Source organism: Diadema setosum, chromosome 22 (genome assembly GCF_964275005.1).
Source record: "Diadema setosum chromosome 22, eeDiaSeto1, whole genome shotgun sequence".
Classification (NCBI taxonomy): Eukaryota; Metazoa; Echinodermata; class Echinoidea; order Diadematoida; family Diadematidae; genus Diadema; species Diadema setosum.
The window spans coordinates 19794-39317 of NC_092706.1; the positions used below are offsets into that span (position 1 = coordinate 19794).

General features: G+C 40.1%; 1 protein-coding gene across 1 annotated transcript in view; it reads left to right on the forward strand.

Moving 5' to 3' along the window:
- The first annotated feature begins 9649 nt into the window (after window positions 1-9649).
- LOC140245524 (uncharacterized) overlaps window positions 9650-19524 on the forward strand; it is a 114852-nt gene continuing 104977 nt past the window's right edge. The window contains exon 1 of the mRNA XM_072325088.1: window positions 9650-9764. The gene's annotated coding sequence lies outside the window, so the exon portion shown is untranslated. The remainder of the gene's footprint in view (window positions 9765-19524) is intronic.

The window sequence follows — 19524 nt, forward strand, 5'->3', positions numbered from 1 at the left end:
AGAACACATACCATCATGAAATATTATGACATTAGAATAGTTTTAAAAGATTATGTAAATCATCAAAATTCTTGTGTGTGAAAATAGATAATAAATAAAAGGTGATTTCTTACAAAGCAGTTCTTTCAAATGTCCAACAGCCTCAGAACAGCTTCGATAATGAAGCTAGTGAAATCTCAAAACTATCGTGGCAACAAGTGATATTGATAGGAAATTCTGACAAAAACTGTCACAACATTTGATGTTTAAATTTGTCTAGTTTTATTGGATTAGGTCATGAAACTATAAATGCCACCGATAAAATCACAATCGCTCTCAATTTGAACAGAGGCAGTAGGGTAGGAATGACTCAGCAAACAGCTGATTATTTATGCGTCGTATCCATGGGCAACTGCGGGGTAACTGGAAGAAGACGCACGAAGTTTAGACTTGAGTCAAGAACTATTATTTATTATCAATTTTTTATTCAAAACATTTTTTTTTTCTTTGGATTTCAAAAAAAAAAGGTCAAAATATTTCATATTACGCTTCTTAAATGTATTATGAATATAAATATGAAGAATTTTTATCGTGATTTCATGAAGAATTAGAATTATTATGAATATATAAATACTAGACGGGCTGAACAATGAAGTCTAATTTTGCCCCAAGAATTTGCAGCCCACCGTACGTGCTGGTGGTGCATTCCTAGCGTTCTTGCCGCACTCTCCCAGCCACGTGCAAGCATGCATGCAACTGTCACCAACAGTCACATAGAGTACATGTTTAGCTACTTCACCGATCTCACTCCTGATCTCTTGCAAAGAAAACCTTTACAAGTGTAGAAAATTCTCTCGAAACTAAGCCAGACATGAATTTGGAACATACATTACAGTGTCAAGACCTTTTCAGTGGACTTTGTATTCGCTATTTGTCTGTTTAGCTCTCGAATGTACGACTTCTTACGTCCGATTTGTTTTTTACCTCACCACGTGGTACTGTTTTTTCAGCCCCATGCTTCCTCCATATGCACACATGTTGTAAACACACACAAGCCACCGGCACCGCGATCGAAGTTTGAGCGATAGCGATAACATGTGTGCTTATGTGGAGCAGACATGCGGATTTCAGCACAGATGAGTAGTTGAACGTATCACGATTGTAAAACAAATATTTTTCTATGTCTCTGCCAATTTGAATTAGGTTATCTAATCATAGATGGATTACGATTTTATTCTAAAATAGATTAGCTATGGCAAGAATTTGCTTACATGAGAGTTATTTGATAACATTGCAAAATAAAACCCCCGTCATTGAATGGAATGTTCCAGAGCTATCTCGGGGGGGGGGGGGGGGGTTGGGAGCATGAATACCCTTCGCGTGTAGATCGCGCCGTAGGGAAGATCGCGCCCAAGTTCACTGCCGACTTACTAGGCAGGCACGAAGATTAATAGTACACAGAGGCCCGTACGTGGATGGGTTAAGCAGCTGAAAAAAACAAAGGTACTGGAAGCCCACGTAGTAGCAAGGCCTACACGTGGATGAGGTTAGAAATTGCCGCGCGCCTCCAGCTCACCAGCTCCTGGCCGCCTCTTATTGGCCGGCCTTGAGCGCGACGTTCGACAAGCCATACCATAGTCTTGAATATTCATTAGCACAGTAGCCAATAACAGACGCCGTCTCATGAAACTGCCCCGTGTACAATGGCAAAAAAAGTGTGTCAGAAAGAGTGTGTCAGATAAAGTGGGTCAGGAATGGCGTAACCCCGTTTCAACGGCGTAAATCCATACTGAGGAGTGGGGGGGATGGTCACCATCACCACGATTACAAGCCCATAACCGGACCGGCGCAGCCTTTTTTTTTTTGGGGGGGGGGGGGGGGCGTGGGGAGGGGGGAGGGGGGAGAAGCTTTGTGCCCCATCCCTCCCCCCCCCACACACACACACTTTACAAGGATCGGATGCCCCACTCTTTTGCATGAAATATAAAGTGGGAGAAAAGTGGCAGCAACAACATAAAGACTTTTTGTTCTTGTTGCTTTTTTTTTTTTTGCTTGTCAGACGACTTTCGGCGGAAACTCAGACCTTCAAAGTATGAAAACATTTTTTTTTTTTTTTTAATATCTGTGAGAGGGAGCGGAACGACCGAACGGGGGAAGGGTGTGTATGGGTGGGGGGGGGGGGGGTATCCCTCTCCCACACGAGGAAGATTTTGCATTTTCAGACCTGAAATTCAGCGATCTGGTGCTCACTTGTGGTGAAGATTTTGTTTTCTTTTCTTTAAAAAAACAATAAGAAATGAAATATTCACAATATATTATTGAATGACAAAATCGTGGTATTTCAGCTCTTGCTGTGCGACATCACTGTGAAGGCCTACTAATAATGGGCCTATCATCGGCGTAGACAGGATTGATCTTAGGAGGAGCGGTTATGTGAGGGAACGAATCAAGCGAGGGGGGAGGGTATGGTAGGGGGGTTTCCCCCTCCTACGGTGAAATCTCTTTGAAAATTTTGACATTTTTCAGTCCAAAAACTGCCGTTTGTAGCTATATTCTTCGCTTTGGCAATTAAGGGGGCACACCAGGCGCAACTGCTGTCAATCACTGGCAGCAACATCAGGAGAATGGCATAGCGATTAAATGCGAGCGAGCGGAGCGAGCGAGCATGAAAATTTTAACATTTTACAGTCTAAAAACTGCCGTTTGTAGCTATACTTTTTCGCTTTGGAAATTAAGGGGGGCCGCATCAGGCGCAACTGCTGGCAATTACTGGCAGCAACATCAGGAGAATGACATAGCAGTTAAATGCGAGCGAGCGGGGCAAGCGAGCTTGAAAATTTTGACATTTTACAGTCCAAAGACTGCCGTTTGTGGCTGTATTTTTTCGCCTTGGAAATTGTGGGGGCACACCGGGCGCAACTGCCGGCAATCGGGCAGCAACATCAGAATGGCATAACGATTAAATGCGAGCGAGCGAAGCGAGTGAGCTTGAAAATTTTGATATTTTATAGTCCAACATGTCCTTTGTGGCTGTACTAGTATTTTTCTCTTTGGAAATTAAGGGGGGGGGGGGGGCGCACCGGGCGAAAACTGCTGGCAATTACTGGCAGCAACATCAGGGAGCATTTCATGAAGGAACTTGTCGGATAAAATGTCCGACAAGTCAATTATATCCGACAAGTTCAGAGGAATCAGCCAATCAGACTAAAGAATTTCTCAAAACTTGTCGGATATTTTATCCGACAAGTTACTTCATGAAATACCTCCCAGGAGAATGGCATAATGATTAAATGCGAGCGAGCGAAGCGAATGAGCTTGAAAATTTGACATTTTCCAGTCCCAAAAACTGTCGTTTGTGGCTGTATTTTTTCGCTTTGGAAATTAAGGGGGTGCACCGGGCAAAAACTGTTGGCAATTACTGGCAGCAACATCAGGAGAATGGCATAATGATTAAATGCGAGCGAGCGAAGCGAGCGAGCTCCAAATTTTGACATTTGACAGTCCAAAACTGCCGTTTGTAGCTATATTTTTCGCTTTGGAAATTAAGGGAGCGCACCGGGCGAAAACTGCTGGCAATTACTAGCAGCCAACATCAGGAGAATGGAATAATAATTAAATGCGAGCGAGCGAAGCGAGCGAGCTTCAAAAATTTGACATTTTACAGTCTCCAAACTGCCGTTTGTAGCCATATTTTTCGCTTTGGAAATTAAGGGGGGCGCACCTGCTCACATTTTTACTGGCAGCAACATCAGGAGAATGGCATAACGATTAAATGCGAACGAGCGGAGCGAGCGAGCTTGAAAATTTTGACATTTTACAGTCTAAAAACTGCCGTTTGTAGCTATACTTTTTCGCTTTGGAAATTTAGGGGGCACACCGAGTGCAACTGCCGGCAATTACTGGCAGCAACATCAGGAGAATGGCATAGCGGTTAAATGCGAGCGAGCGGAGCGAGCGAGCTTGAAAATGTTGACATTTTACAGTCCAAAGACTGTCGTTTGTGGCTGTATTTTTTCGCTTTGGAAATTAAGGGGCACACCGGGCGCAACTGCCGGCAATTACTGGCAGCAACATCAGGAGAATGGCATACTGATTAAATGCTAGCGAGCGAAGCGAGTGAACTTGAAAATTTTGACATTTTCCAGTCCTAAAAACTTTTGTTTGTAGCTATATTTTCGCTTTGGAAATTAAGGGGGGGGGGCACCGGGTGCACCTGCTGTCAATCACTGGCAGCAACATCAGGAGAATGGCATAGCGGTTAAATGCGAGCGAGCGGAGCGAGCGAGCTTTAAAATTTTAAAATTTTACACTCCAAAAACTGCCGTTTGTAGCTATATTTTTCGCTTTTGTTTGTCCCACTTTTATTTGAGAACCACCCCCCCCCATCAACGCCTCTATACATATTAGGTTGCTTTTGTTAAGTGAAATATCTGCTGCACACTCTTTGATAAATTAGGGAATATACGTCTATGTCAAAAGTGTACAAAGTTTATCCCTTATCCTGTATAGCGGATCTTTTGCATGTTCATGATTGCAATACAACGATCTGGTGCATAGTTCTGGCGATATTTGGACAATTTTCCATTAAGAAAGTTCGAGATTTGTCCTCATCTCGGGAATTGCTTGGGGGATAAATGATTTGTCTGTCTAAACACTTCCTTTGGGGCGGGGCAAATGCCCCTTTGCCCCCCATAGATTCGACGACCCTGATCTTCCCTTGGTATGTCCATAACTGATGTATCCTGACTGAGTCATCAGTCACTGTCGTTTCTCAGGAATGATTCAGGAAAAGGAGGGGATTCAATTATGGCGATAAAGTTGTTGTTATTGTTTGTTTGTATGTTTTCGTACATATTTTGCAGATGGTCTCCAGTTACTCGCGTCATAGCATGTTTACATGTAGACCTATACTATTTGACGTTGTCAACGCTGAGCCATACCTTACAGTGTATGTCGATGTTACTTTCTTCGCGAGCGAGCGAGCGAAGCGAGCGAGCGCTTGAGAAAATTATACATTTTCCTACAGATATACTGTTCAGCTCTGTTACCTGTCTGAAGGCCGGCGTACAAACGTCATGCAATATGCCAAAATTGATACTAGACAATCACATTTCTGCTTCCTCCATTTTTCCCCTCAAAATTCAGGGGGGATGATTGTACAGGCCATCCCCCCCTCCTCCATTTCAGGGGGGATATATCCCCCCCCCATCCCCCCCGGGATTTACGCCCATGCCCCGTTTACGGTGCGGGGCCGGGCTCGGCCGCGGCTCGGCCGCGGCCGAGCCCGGCCTCAATTGCGCGGCCGAGCCTCGCAATTTTGTCCGTTTACACTGCTGGGCTCGGCCGTGCTTTTGATTCAAACCTTTCAATATTTGTCGTAGTGGCGCTCTGCTTGTAAACAAATGCAATTTGGTATTGTCTGGTTTCAGACCCTTTGCCAAATGAATTCCGTGGCGACGAAGTCGCCGTTCGGGCAAAGGCCTTTGCCGAAGGAAAGAATCCTTTGCAGGACAAAACCACCTTAAACTATACTAGTTTTCGACGTTGAGGGGGTTAATATCCTGAATAGCGAAAGATACAGGCAGAGGGTTTGGAAGCCAGACTAAAATTGGCCGCGCATTGGCCGCGCATTTGGCCCAGTTTGCGTTACACCAAGAAAAGGCCGGGCTCGGCCGCGGCTCGGCCGCGGCGAGACCACCTCCAGAGCGAGGCCAAATGCGAGGCCAATTTTGGCCTCGCATTTGGCCTTTTGTGCGTTTACACTGAAGCGGGGCTGGGCACGGCCGCGGCCGAGCCGCGGCCGAGCTTCGCACTGTAAACGGGGTCTTAGTCTACATGTAAACATGATATGACGCGAGTAACTGGGGACCATCTGCAAAATAGGTACGAAAACATACAAACAAACAATAACAACAACTTTATCGCCATAATTGAATACCCTCCATTTCCTGAATCATTCCTGAGAAACGACAGTGACTGATGACTCAGTCAGGATACATCTATGGGCATACCAAGGGAAGATCAGGGACGTCGAATCTATGGGGGGCAAAGGGGCATTTGCCCCGACCCAAAGGAAGTGTTTAGACAGACAAATCATTTATCCCCCAAGCAATTCCCGAGATGAGGACAAATCTCGACCTTTCATAATGGAAAATTGTCCAAATATCGCCAGAACTATGCACCAGATCGTTGTATTGCAATCATGAACATGCAAAAGGTCCGCTATAGAGGATAAGGGATAAACTTTGTACACTTTTGACATAGACGTATATTCCCTAATTTATCAAAGAGTGTGCAGCAGATCTTTCACTTAACAAAAGCAACCTAATATGTATAGAGGCATCGATGGGGGGGGGGTGGTTCTCAAATAAAAGTGGGACAAACAAAAGCGAAAAATATAGCTACAAACGGCAGTTTTTGGAGTGTAAAATTTTAAAGCTCGCTCGCTCCGCTCGCTCGCATTTAACCGCTATGCCATTCTCCTGATGTTGCTGCCAGTGATTGACAGCAGGTGCACCCGGTGCGCCCCCCTTCATTTCCAAAGCGAAAATATAGCTACAAACGACAGTTTTCAGGACTGGAAAATGTCAAAATTTTCAAGCTCACTCGCTTCGCTCTCTAGCATTTAATCAGTATGCCATTCTCCTGATGTTGCTACCAGTAATTGCCGGCAGTTGCACCCGGTGTGCCCCCTTAATTTCCAAAGCGAAAAAATACAGCCACAAACGGCAGTCTTTGGACTGTAAATGTCAAAATTTTCAAGCTCGCTCGCTCCGCTCGCTCGCATTTAACCGCTATGCCATTCTCCTGATGTTGCTGCCAGTAATTGCCGGCAGTTGCACTCGGTGTGCCCCCTAAATTTCCAAAGCGAAAAAGTATAGCTACAAACGGCAGTTTTTAGACTGTAAAATGTCAAAATTTTCAAGCTCGCTCGCTCCGCTCGCTCGCATTTAATCGCTATGCCATTCTCCTGATGTTGCTGCCAGTGACTGTGAGCAGGTGCGCCCCCTTAATTTCCAAAGCGAAAAATATAGCTACAAACGGCAGTTTTGGGACTGTCAAATGTCAAATTTTTGAAGCTCGTTCGCTTCGCTCGCTCGCATTTAATCATTATGCCATTCTCCTGATGTTGCTGCCAGTAATTGCCAACAGTTTTTGCCCGGTGTGCCCCCTAAATTTCCAAAGCGAAAAAGTATAGCTACAAACGACAGGTTTTGGGACTGGAAAATGTCAAAATTTTCAAGCTCATTCGCTTCGCTCGCTCGCATTTAATCGCTATGCCATTCTCCTGATGTTGCTGCCAGTGACTGTGAGCAGGTGCGCCCCCCTTAATTTCCAAAGCGAAAAATATAGCTACAAACGGCAGTTTTGGGACTGTCAAATGTCAAATTTTTAAAGCTCGTTCGCTTCGCTCGCTCGCATTTAATCATTATGCCATTCTCCTAATGTTGCTGGCAGTAATTGCCAGCAGTTTTCGCCCGGTGCGCCCCCCCCCCTTAATTTCCAAAGCGAAAAAATACTAGTACAGCCACAAAGGACATGTGGGACTGTAAAATATCAAAATTTTCAAGATCACTCGCTTCGCTCGCTCGCATTTAATCGTTATGCCATTCTGATGTTGCTGCCCGATTGCCGGCAGTTGCGCCCGGTGTGCCCCCATAATTTCCAAAGCGAAAGAATACAGCCACAAACGGCAGTCTTTGGACTGTAAAATGTCAAAATTTTCAAGCTCGCTCACCCCGCTCGCTCGCATTTAACTGCTATGCCATTCTCCTGATGTTGCTGCCAGTAATTGCCAGCAGTTGCGCCTGATGCGGCCCCCCTTAATTTCCAAAGAGAAAAAGTATAGCTACAAACGGCAGTTTTTAGACTGTAAAATGTTAAAATTTTCACGCTCGCTCGCTCCGCTCGCTCGCATTTAATTCCTATGCCATTCTCCTGATGTTGCTGCCAGTGATTGACAGCAGTTGCGCCTGGTGTTAAAATTTTCAACGCAAAGAGATTTCACCGTAGGAGGGGGAAACCCCCCTACCATACCCTCCCCCCTCGCTTGATTCGTTCCCTCACATAACCGCTCCTCCTAAGATCAAATCCTGTCTACGCCGATGATAGGCCCTATTATTTAGTAGGCCTTCACAGTGATGTCGCACAGCAAGAGCTGAAATACCACGATTTTGTCATTCAATAACATATTGTGAATATTTCATTTTCTTATTGTTTTTTTAAAGAAAAGAAAACAAAATTTTCACCACAAGTGAGCACCAGATCGCTGAATTTCAGGTCTGAAAATGCAAAATCTTCCTCGTGTGGGAGAGGGATACCCCCCCCCCCCCCCCATACACACCCTTCCCCCGTTCGGTCGTTCCGCTCCCTCTCACAGATATTTCCAAAAATGTTTTCATACTTTTAAGGTCTGATTTTCCGCCGAAAGTCGTCTGACAAGCAAAAAAAAAAAAAAAAAAAAAAGCAACAAGAACAAAAAGTCTTTATATTGTTGCTGCCACTTTTCTCCCACTTTATATTTCATGCAAAAGGGTGGGGCATCCGATCCCTGTAAAGTGTGTGTGTGGGGGGGTGGGGGGGGGAGGGGGGCACAAAGCTTCTCCCCCCCCCCCCCCCAAAAAAAAAAAGGCTGCGCCGGTCCGGTTATGGGCTTCGGAGTAATCGTGGTGATGGTGACCATCCCCCCCCCCCCCCCACTCCTCAGTATGGATTTACGCCGTTGGGTACTAGGCCTAGTACCTCCTTGATTATACCCTGTTCCATTTCCCTCTTTCAGCGTGTAGACATTCTCTTTTTTTTTTTCTTTCATTCCTTCCATTCTTTCCATCCACTTAAGTATTCTGTCTAGTCGTGTCATGTTGTGTTTTTCCTGTTTTGTTCCGTCCTTTCGTAAATTATATTTGTGACAAGTGTTTACTTACGTAATTCATAAGATTTTTTTATTTATTTATTTATTATTTTTTTAGCGGTTCACAATATACAATATACTTTTTGGTGGACCTCTTAATTATTTTTTTTTCTCAACTAAAGCATAATTTTGTATTTTTTTTTTGCCAGTATGCATTCTTATGTTTAGCTGTATTACAATAATGTATTTATGTTTTGCAAAGACTATAGTACGCATGATGTAATTCCTGATTTATTCTGTGTTATGTTTTGATGGAAAAAGAAGAATGAAAATAAATGAATTGAACTGAATTGAATTGAAATGTGAATCGAACGATTTGGGGTTTTTTTTAACCACTGCTCCCAATGCTGAACAGTACCTTTAAATGGAAGAATCAAGAGCAGCTGAGGATGAAATCATCGATGAATAGTAAAAGTATGTAAAGTAAAGTACTAAGTACTAGTAAAAGAAGAAGATAGAAGAGGAGGAAGAAGAAGACGGAGGAATGCACGTCGATACTTCACTGTGTACTGTATCCTTCTCTGGGTATCGAGCTCGCACTGCGCACTCTTGCGTGCGCAGAGTTACCAGTGTACTGCACCACACGTTGCACACGTACGATTGCATGATGAAGCAGCGTGAGAGATTCTGTATGTGTGTATCGAAGGCAATCATCTATCACTGCATTCTCCCTAGCATCAGTAACACACGCACTAAGTCACATGCGCACACACACACACACACACATGAATGGGATGACACAATTGTGTGTAACAGCCTCCACGACGAAGAAATATCATCGCCGCTTCTGCCTTGTTATTCACCTGTATTTTCACCTGTTACGAAGGCAAAATTTCACTTTTCCCGATCGCTGCGTCTTTTGGCTGAACAAGTTGTAAGTATCTACAGTAATGGGTTTGATCGTGGCTTTTCTTATGTCGTGTTGATGAGAAGTGGGATAAATGTTGGCAGGGAACGACACTTGGCGCCGTGACAGGTAAGTGCGAACAATAATTGGCGAGTGGTAGTGCTGCCGCAGTGTACAACCAGCGGGCAGCGATGGATACAGACAATGGGCCAATGCTGCATGCTGCCTGATACAATAATCAGCTGGTAGAGAAGCCAGACTGGAATATTGTAGAGTCTCCGAGTCTATGTTGGCCAACAGTAGCGTATTGCAAGTGGTACCGGTACGCGGTAGTAGAACATTGTAGTATAAATCTGCCAAATCTACTCCATAGGCATATTCATTTGTCGGAGAGTGAATGGCGAGGTCAACTTGAGGGCATATTGTGCATTTGTCTATGCCAACTTGGCGTCATTTTGAGGCGGCCAGCCGATTGAGCAATGTGATCATGTGCATGATGTGGCTTGCTTATCATGCTTATTGTATGAATGGCCCTTAAAGTGCTAGAATATGATCTAAAAGTAGCCTTACAGTAAGTTAAATCACATGTCAGTCTTTTTTGTAATGTAACTTTTTTTTTTTAATTTGTGCAGTGGCGATTTGATTATCAGAATCAGCATGGATGTAGCCATTGATGATTGGCCAAGGACCAGTCTACAATTTACAAATATTGTATGTAATCCTAAATTTTAAAAGGTGTAATGTACAGTATATGCCAACTATTTTGTGAGTCTAAATTTTTGCAAATCGGAACTTCCCAACGATTTCGTGAGTGGTTGAATGCGTGATCGTGGATTCGTGTACCGAACGGAGAAATAAATTGTGTAATAGATTTGTAAGGTGTTGTTTGTGGCATGTGCTTATTTTTTAATATAGACGTAATTATGACTGTAATTGCGATACAAAATGTGTTTGTATTATCATTATAATTGTGGTACAATGTAATGTCAATGGAAGCCAAATTTCTGTCTGACATAGACCAATTAAGAATGAATGAATGAATTAATTAATGAAATGTACATTGTATATACGCATGCGTCACATTCATAGCATGATCAGAGTCGATATTTTCGTGTGTGTTTAATTTCGCAAATACATGTAGCATCTGACTCACAAAATTCAGGAAAATAAAAACCTCACGAAATATTCAGCATGTACAATGTACAATATCTTTTAAAATTTAGGTACCAGTGCAATGGGTGATATTATGATCTTGTGTTGTTGACCTAATGTTCACTGTAGAGCTACATGTAACGCAAGAGGTCCACACACTCGATCATTGTATAACAATGTTAAAAATTGTGTGAGTTAGCCAGGTCATACTGCCAGTCATGTAGAATGAATGGGTTGGTGCTGTAATAATGGTACCGGGATTATTTCATGTAATTCACCCAACTGTACTTTTTCTAGACCCTATTTCAAACTGATGCTGCGTGACACTCTTCTTCTTCTTCTGGGTGAAGTACTGACCTCTGGGAAGAGTATTTTCATACTGTGCAGTGCAGAAACTATGTAGTGTGCCATGCTGCATTGTTTGATGCTGTTTGGTTTAATACAGGTATTTGTTGAAGAAGACTACTATGTACAGTGCATGATGTTACAGCATGTATGTGCATAGAACAAGAATTTCACAAAATTTTATTTTTTCGAAAAAAGTCCACATTAACTCAACTTGTCACTGACGTAAAGTATGTTAAGAGTAATATTCCATCTGCCTTCTGAAAGAGGCAAGTCAAGTGTTCTTATATTATGCAAGAAAAATGAAAATATGTTGAGTTTTCTTTATGTTTTCTTTATAGCATTGTTCAAATGTCACATCACAAGCTACAGTACAGTAGTCTTCTCATCCAGCAGTGAATGAGTAGAAACTTAAAAAATTCATAACTTTTGAACGGATTGTCAGATTTACCCCAAACTCTCACTGATGTGTTCTACATGTACATTGTAATCGTACATAGTGTACATGTACAAATGTACATGTACCAATATTACTGCATTCACTCAATCCACATGTCTATGAAGATGAACTTGTCCTTTTTTGTGAAATATACAAAATGGGAACAATATAGTTATGATTCTTTTTTTTTTTTTCTAGACTTAACTGTTTTTAGGTAATGGTTTGTTGAGAAAAATAGTGATATCTTTTTGTCTTTTAGGCTTTATTGCAAAATGGTAGGATTTTTGTGATACGACTGACGTGCAATTGTACACTTACAGGTATGCATCAAATGTAATATCTCAAAATTTATTTTTTAAATTGCTGCTCCCAATGGTAGACAGTACCTTTAATACTGAAGTCAAAAGAAACCACTTACAAGCTGTATGAAAAATACTCTATGTTGTTGTACATTGTATATGGTAAGACAATCATTTTTTTCCTCCAGAATGTAAGCATGCCAGTGGTTTAGACAGAAAGTCACTGGGTACCGTATTCTCCAGCGAGATGTAACTTAATTATAGATATTTGTTACCTTGGACATGTAATGAGCAAAGTTGTAGAGAAGATGTCAAGCTTTGCTTTGATGCAAATTGTATGACATGACAAATCTATGATTGTTTTCCTTTCAAATAACCATTTTTGTACAGTATAGGCATGAATTTTGCACACAAAACAGTTAGTGGCAGAAATATAGAATTCACTTGCAAATCCATTAATCATGCAAGGGACTATGCAGTAATGCCAATGAGCAACTTGATATCATACAATGAATCAATCAATCTTTTAGACAGGGCCATGTTCCGCAATCAAATGACAACTTGATTTGTTGTCATCACCTTCTAACCACTGGTGTTTTCCATGCCAATTTTTGAAAGATAAAGCGCAGCGCAAACAAGTTGCTTGGCAGAGCCGTCGATCCTGCCCACTGCATTTAAAATACACTAACCTCACGCATCATAACATCACACAATGATTATAATCACAGCTCTGTCTCGTGCAGCAGATGTAAGAATGCTTCGCTGTTGTACAGCAAATTTTGTGAATGAAAGCGTGCACACTCTTCTTCATGTGAGTTTTAAATTCCGTAGTTCCATACATGAACATCGCACGTACAAACTCAGATTTCCTTCACATAACGAGACACAAAGTTTGCATCATTCAATCATTGTTACTATACCGTCAAAATTTGAAATAAAACATGCACATACAACGTACTCACACAAAGAGAAAATGAATAAGGAAACATAAAAACCAGGCAGAAATTCATTCAAAGTTTGTTATCAAAATTCAGGAAAAAAAGGGTGAAAGTTTTGAAAAGAATTAATCCTTCCTCATTTTTTTTTTTCTTTTTGTCGCTAAAGTCAGGGTGCGGCCTGTGCAGAGTTGCAGCCTTATTGCCGGAGAATACGGTATGAATGCTTACAAATATATCAATAAATGGAAACTGAAATGGGAAAAGCTGTGGACTAGTTTGGTCTACCGCATACTGTAAACCTATGGATGGAATACCGCAGAGTATGTAAGCATACAAATATTGTACCTATAGTTGTACATAGATTTATTATTATTCTGTTAATAGCTGTAGTGTAAACTTACAAGTGAATGCCAATCCAAACTATTGCAACAGGAAGCAAGGCAAGGGACAGTGGGATGTTGAGAGAAAGTTCACAGCGTATAAAAAGCTCTATAAATAGCGTCATCATCCAAGTTACTTCTGTTCCTGATTATCCCGCAGATACATGTAGGTGATTGCAGTGTTAGTTTAAACTACAGGATTTCCTGGGGTATTTTTGGGAAATATGGGATAAACATGCTACTATCAAAGTAAATCATCTAAATGCACATTTGTGAATTGAGAATAGCCAGGAAAAGTGCTTTGGAATTTGGTAGGATTATGCAGATATTAAAGGACAATTCCATCTTCATATATGTACATGTGGATTGAGTGAATGCAGCAATATTTGTAGAACACATCAGTGAAAGTTTGGGGAAAATCAGACAATCTGTTCAAAAGTTATGAATTTTTAAAATATCTGCATAGTCACTGCTGGATGAGAAGACTACTACAGAGTGTATGATGTCACATGTGTACAACGATACAGTGTATAAGGAAAATATAAAAAGAATTTCCCAAAATTTTACTTGTTGAAAAAAGTGCCCATTTCCTTGACTCGTCACTGACATATGTTAAGGGTAATTTATTCCCCTCTGCCTTCTGAAAGAGGGAATTCAAGTGTTCTTTTATTATGCGAGAAAAGTGAAAATATCTTGAATTTTCCTTATACTTTCTTTATATCAGTGTACACATGTGACATCACAGGCTGTAGTAGTGAATAAGAAAGTTCAAAAATTCAAAATTTTTATTATTTTAAACTGATTGTCCAATTTTCTTCAGACCCTTGCTAATGTGTTCTAATGATGCATTCACTCAATCCACATGTGAAGCTGGACTTGTCCTTTAAAGATACAACATACATGTACTGGTGTAATGCCATTCACATCTTTGTGGTACAGGTTGACTTTTCATGAATACGGTACAGTGGTACACTTTGTAGATCCATGACAGAATACAAAGTACATTGTACACTACAGTATGTACATATAATTTGTACATAATAATGGTACACAAGTATTGTGAAATGTTACTTTTGTGGTACACATGTAGATATCCTGTCATAAAGTGATGTTCTTAATTCATTATGGAGAAATTGTGTAGATTTGTATCAATTGTTTGGTGCAAATACTGTAAAACGAATGTTCGCGTGCATTTTGATTTCGAGAGCGCAAAGATTTGTGAAATTAAAATGCACGCAAAAATTCTTGTCTACATTACACGAGAAAGACCGTCGGCTCCAATTCCCGAAAATATCATACCGCGAATATATTACAAGTGTTTTACAGTACAATGTGCATGCTAGGCACTAACGAAGATACAAAATGAAGTATACAGTATTTGACCCTTGACACCATTTTGCACACCAAAGATGGAATCTGAGCAAAAAGTGGTTATTTTGTGAAATGATTCTTGTAACATGGTCTTTGCGTGTGCAAAATATGGGAAAGATAGGACAAGTATTCACCAAGATACAGGATGAAACATTTATGACCTTTGACCCTAATTTACATACCCAAGATGGTGTGCGATCAAGTAGTTGTTATATTATGAAATAATGTACGTGACATGAACTAAACATGTGCAAAATATGGGGGTGATAGAGGCTGTTTTTCTTGAGTTATTGCAAAGAAAGTTGCAAAAAGAAAGAAATATCTCAATACATTGAAGATAAGCTTTAATTTCAACCAAGTTTTTTAGCATGATCCCGACATCGTATGAAAAAAGAAAAGGCACAGTGCCGATAGCGCAAAGTCTCAGCTACAACATATTAAAATCTGGGAGAAATTCACCGAAGGGTAAGTGAGCTAGTGCTCGATAAAGACAATCGTGTCAACTTTCACATCTAGAAAAATTCCCTCCCATAGAGATAACACGTCATAACGAAGGTACAGAAAAAAGTACATATGACCTTTGACCTCACTTTGCACAGACAAGATGGCATCTGAGCAGAAAGTGGTTATTTTGTGAAATGATTCTTGTAACATGGTCTTTACGTGTGCAAAATATGGGAAAGATAGGACATGTATTTACTAAGATACAGGATGAAATATGTATGACCTTTGACCCTAATTTACATACCCAAGATGGTGTGCGATCAAGTAATTGTTATTTTATGAAATAATGTACGTAACATGAACTAAACATGTGCAAAATATGGGGGTGATTAGGGGCTGTCTTTCTTGAGTTATTGCAAAGAAAGTTGCAGAAAGAAAGAAATATCTGAATACATCGAAGATAAGCTTTAATTTCAACCAAATTTTTTGACATGATGCCGACGACGTATGAAAAAACGAAGGGCACAGTTGCGATAGCCCAAAGTCTCAGCTACAACATATTAAAATTTGGAAGAAATTCACCGCAGCATAAGTGAGCTAGTGCTCGAGAAAGATAGTCATGTCAATTTTCATTTCCAGAAAAACTGCACTCCCATAGAGATAACACGTAAACTGGTCAAATTTGAGAAGATTACTTTCAATCCATTTTTACGAGGTGATGCCGTCATCCAATCAAAATGCTGTTATTATATGTGAAAGAGCATTTAATAAGCTACAACATACTGAAATTTGTGTGAAAATCGGCAAAGGATAAGTGAAATACGCTCGAGTAAACTTGAATTTTGATGACGTCATTTTGAAAATTTACTTTTTTTTACTTTATTAAGAAATTTGATATCTTTTAATCATTTTTTCAGCATCGCCAACCAATGAAATGACATGAACAACTCATCAGCTTTCAGAATATGTAAAGAAAATGGTTAGTCACCGTCCATCCTGACAAGTAAAATCGGATTTAAAATTGGCAGTTTTTTGGCATAGTTGCACTGTATATCGCCATTGACGTGCGCACGGAATTTCAACTTTGACGGGCCCGTATGACGTCATATTGAGTCGGATTGACTTGAAACTTGGTAGAAATATTCCTTGACTTTTCAGGCATCCGATCGAAGTGAAAAAACGGAAAATTTTTATTGCATATATAGCTGTGCGTGTGTACATGTATGCGCGCGCGCATACGCGTCCGTCCAATTTTTTCAATTTTTCAAAAAATGCTGCAAATGGTCTAGAACATGTGCAAAAAAAATTTGAGCTCGATTGGAGCATACAAATATTTCAACGCGCGCGTACGCGCGCTTTTTAATGATAAATATGAATTTTGATAATATGAGTAGAATGCGCTTGACATGAAATATATGAGACGTAAATTTCATTGAAAAATTCCTTTCCATTAATGAGATATGAATGAAAATGTGTTTTCATATAATGACGTCATAGTGACGTCACGGTTGACCAATCACAATGATACATTAGATTTGTCGTCTTTGGGACATGATACATATATGCTATAAGTTTGAAATTGATACTCTGAGAACTTTCTGAGTTAATAGATGCACAAATTTTGTCCAGAAATAAAGAAGAAGAAGAAGAAGAAGAAGAAGAAGAAGAAGAACAAAGAATCAGTACAGATACAGAAGGTGATCCGAGAGGATACTCGGATCACCTAATAATGAAAAAATATTTGGTTTGAAATTTTGACCCTCCGAGTACAAAAGTTACACCACTGATCGTAAAAAAGGCCATATATATGGTATATTATGTACATGTAGCAGAGTATAAATTGAACATTCTGGTTCTGGTTTGTGGTACTGCACAGTAACACCCTGTTCTGCTATCACAGGGCAATGGTCAAGGGCATTGAAGTATTGACCGTGTAACTGGCGACTATTATAGCTGCCTTTATGAGAAAATTTATATTCTATAAATATATTGTGTAGGATTAGTCCAATGGTTTCTTTGTAGATCATTTGTTACCCGCAACAACGGTTTCAGGCAAAAGTTGCAAGAGCAAATTCCCTCCTAGGCGGGGTACAAAGATTTTGGCCAAAATGTTATTTTTGTCGATTTTGGGTTTTTTTCAGATTGAATCTTTGATATGTTTTGTACATCTACACTAAATTTCACAGCATAACACTAAGTTTTTCCTACCGAAAATGGAATTTTAAACACCCTATCTGGATCACACTTGTCAGTTTCGATCTCCTTTCGAACGTCGCGCCACTATGCCCAGTGTTCCTACGGCGAGGCATCTCGCGTGCGATTGGATAGTGCGTCGCACACATTTACATAGTTCGGCTTTCGGCGATACGCCTCGCAGCGTGTCAGAAATGTTTTGTCCACGCATGCATGCTCCATTGTTGTTGCTACAATAGATATCAGTACGCTCAGTCTTTAAGCTCTTCGTTTGGCTTTCTATCTGAGCTTTTCTACTGCAATGTTCGACAACGTAAGTGAAACAAAAAGTGAACAGCAACACTAGGCAGCACTATTAAAATTAACATGAAAAACAGATACTGTACGATAGGGAACATGGTTTAAGCATATCAGAGTGACAAATCGCCACACAAATTGTGCAACATACGATCGGAAACTGACTTTTTAATTGTGCTTGTAGTAAATATGACAGCAGGTTGACTCAAAAAAGACAGCAGGAGACAGAAAAGGAGTGGTCATAAATGACCAGTATTCAAATAATACTCTGTAGTATATGACCACTTACAGTACCGGTACCGGAGAATACGAGTATTTTATATCAATGTAAAGCTTAGGAAATGGGCAAAGTGATTCAATGAAAAAATGAATTTTCAAAATTCCCGACTTTTGCCTGAAACCGTTGTCGCTGGTCACATTTGGAGCCCACAGGGTATACAAATTATTTGTATGTCTTTAAATGCAGTGATCTTCAAGAGGCTCCAAACACTATTGGTACAGAGAAGGACAAGCTGGTATCACTGCCCATTACAAACCGTGCTGGCCTTTTTTTCTTTGCTGTTGTACGTGTACAAATGTACCTTCAAAAACCATTTTTTATGAATACATTTTGTTTAAATCTAGATATCGTTCATTTTAATGAAAGTATTGATATCAGATGAATGGAATATCTGTCACTTTGAAAAAAACAACAACAACAACATAGAATTTGTTTCAAGGAGAAAATTAAAGGCGGGTGTTTCGATGTAGTGTAGAAAACTTTTTTCTTCAAATCGTCAAATACAAGTATGTATGGCAAGTTGAAAGCTCAAGGATGCACATTGTCTTTTTAATCCTGCCCTTTGTTAAACAATTAAAGGACAAATTCACCTTCATAAACATTAAGGATTGAGAGAATGCAGCAATATTAATAGAACACATCAGTGAAAGTTTGAGGAAAATTGGACAATTGATGCAAAAGTTATGAATTTTTAAAATTTTTGTGTTGGAACCGCTGGATGAGGAGACTACAATGTACCAAGGCTCTTGATGTCATATTAGTACAACAGTATAAAGAAAATGTAAGGAAAATTCAACATATTTTCACTTTTTTCGCATAATGAAAGAGCACTTGATTTGCCTCTTTCTAAAGGCAATGGGAATACATTGTAATATTACCCATATGTCAGTAACGAGTCGAGGGAATGTGTACTTTTTTCAACAGATGAAATTTTGTGAAATTCTCTTTATATTTTCCTTATATTGTTGTACGCATGTGACATCATACACTGCAGTAGTCTTCTCATCCAGCGGTGACTGCACAAAAACTTCAAAAATTCATAACTTTTGAATGGATTGTCCGACTTTCCTCAAACTTTCAATGATGTGTTCTACTAATATTGCTACATTCTCTCAATCCTTATGTTTGAACTGAAGGTGAACTTCTCCTTTAACTTAGAAGAAAATAATGTACAATTGTACACAGGTCTGTACAGTACTTTTTTTTGTGGTCTTTGAACTGAAGAAACCTTAAGTTTGAATGGACTGTACAGTTCTGGTTGAGGTGAGGATTTACAGTAGCTTGTTTAACGTTTTGCAAGATATTCAGAAACCACTCTGAGATATCAAAGAGCATGCAATTCTATAAAAGGGGTACAGTATCAAAATTTTATTTGATGAAAATCGGCTTTGAAATGGCTGAGATGATATCCAAAAAACAAGGTGAAACAAAGAGATTTTAATAAAAGACATGGCCTGTCCCCTTGTATTATTATCACTTTTTTTTTTGATATCTCAGCCATTTGAAAACCAATTTTCAAATGTTGAATCCTTCATAAAATTACATGCTCTTTCATATTTCATAAGAGGTTTCTCAATAGCTCACTAAGAAATGTTATAAACCTGAATCCCTACCTCACCCAGAATTGTCTCCTTTTGGAGTTTTTCTTC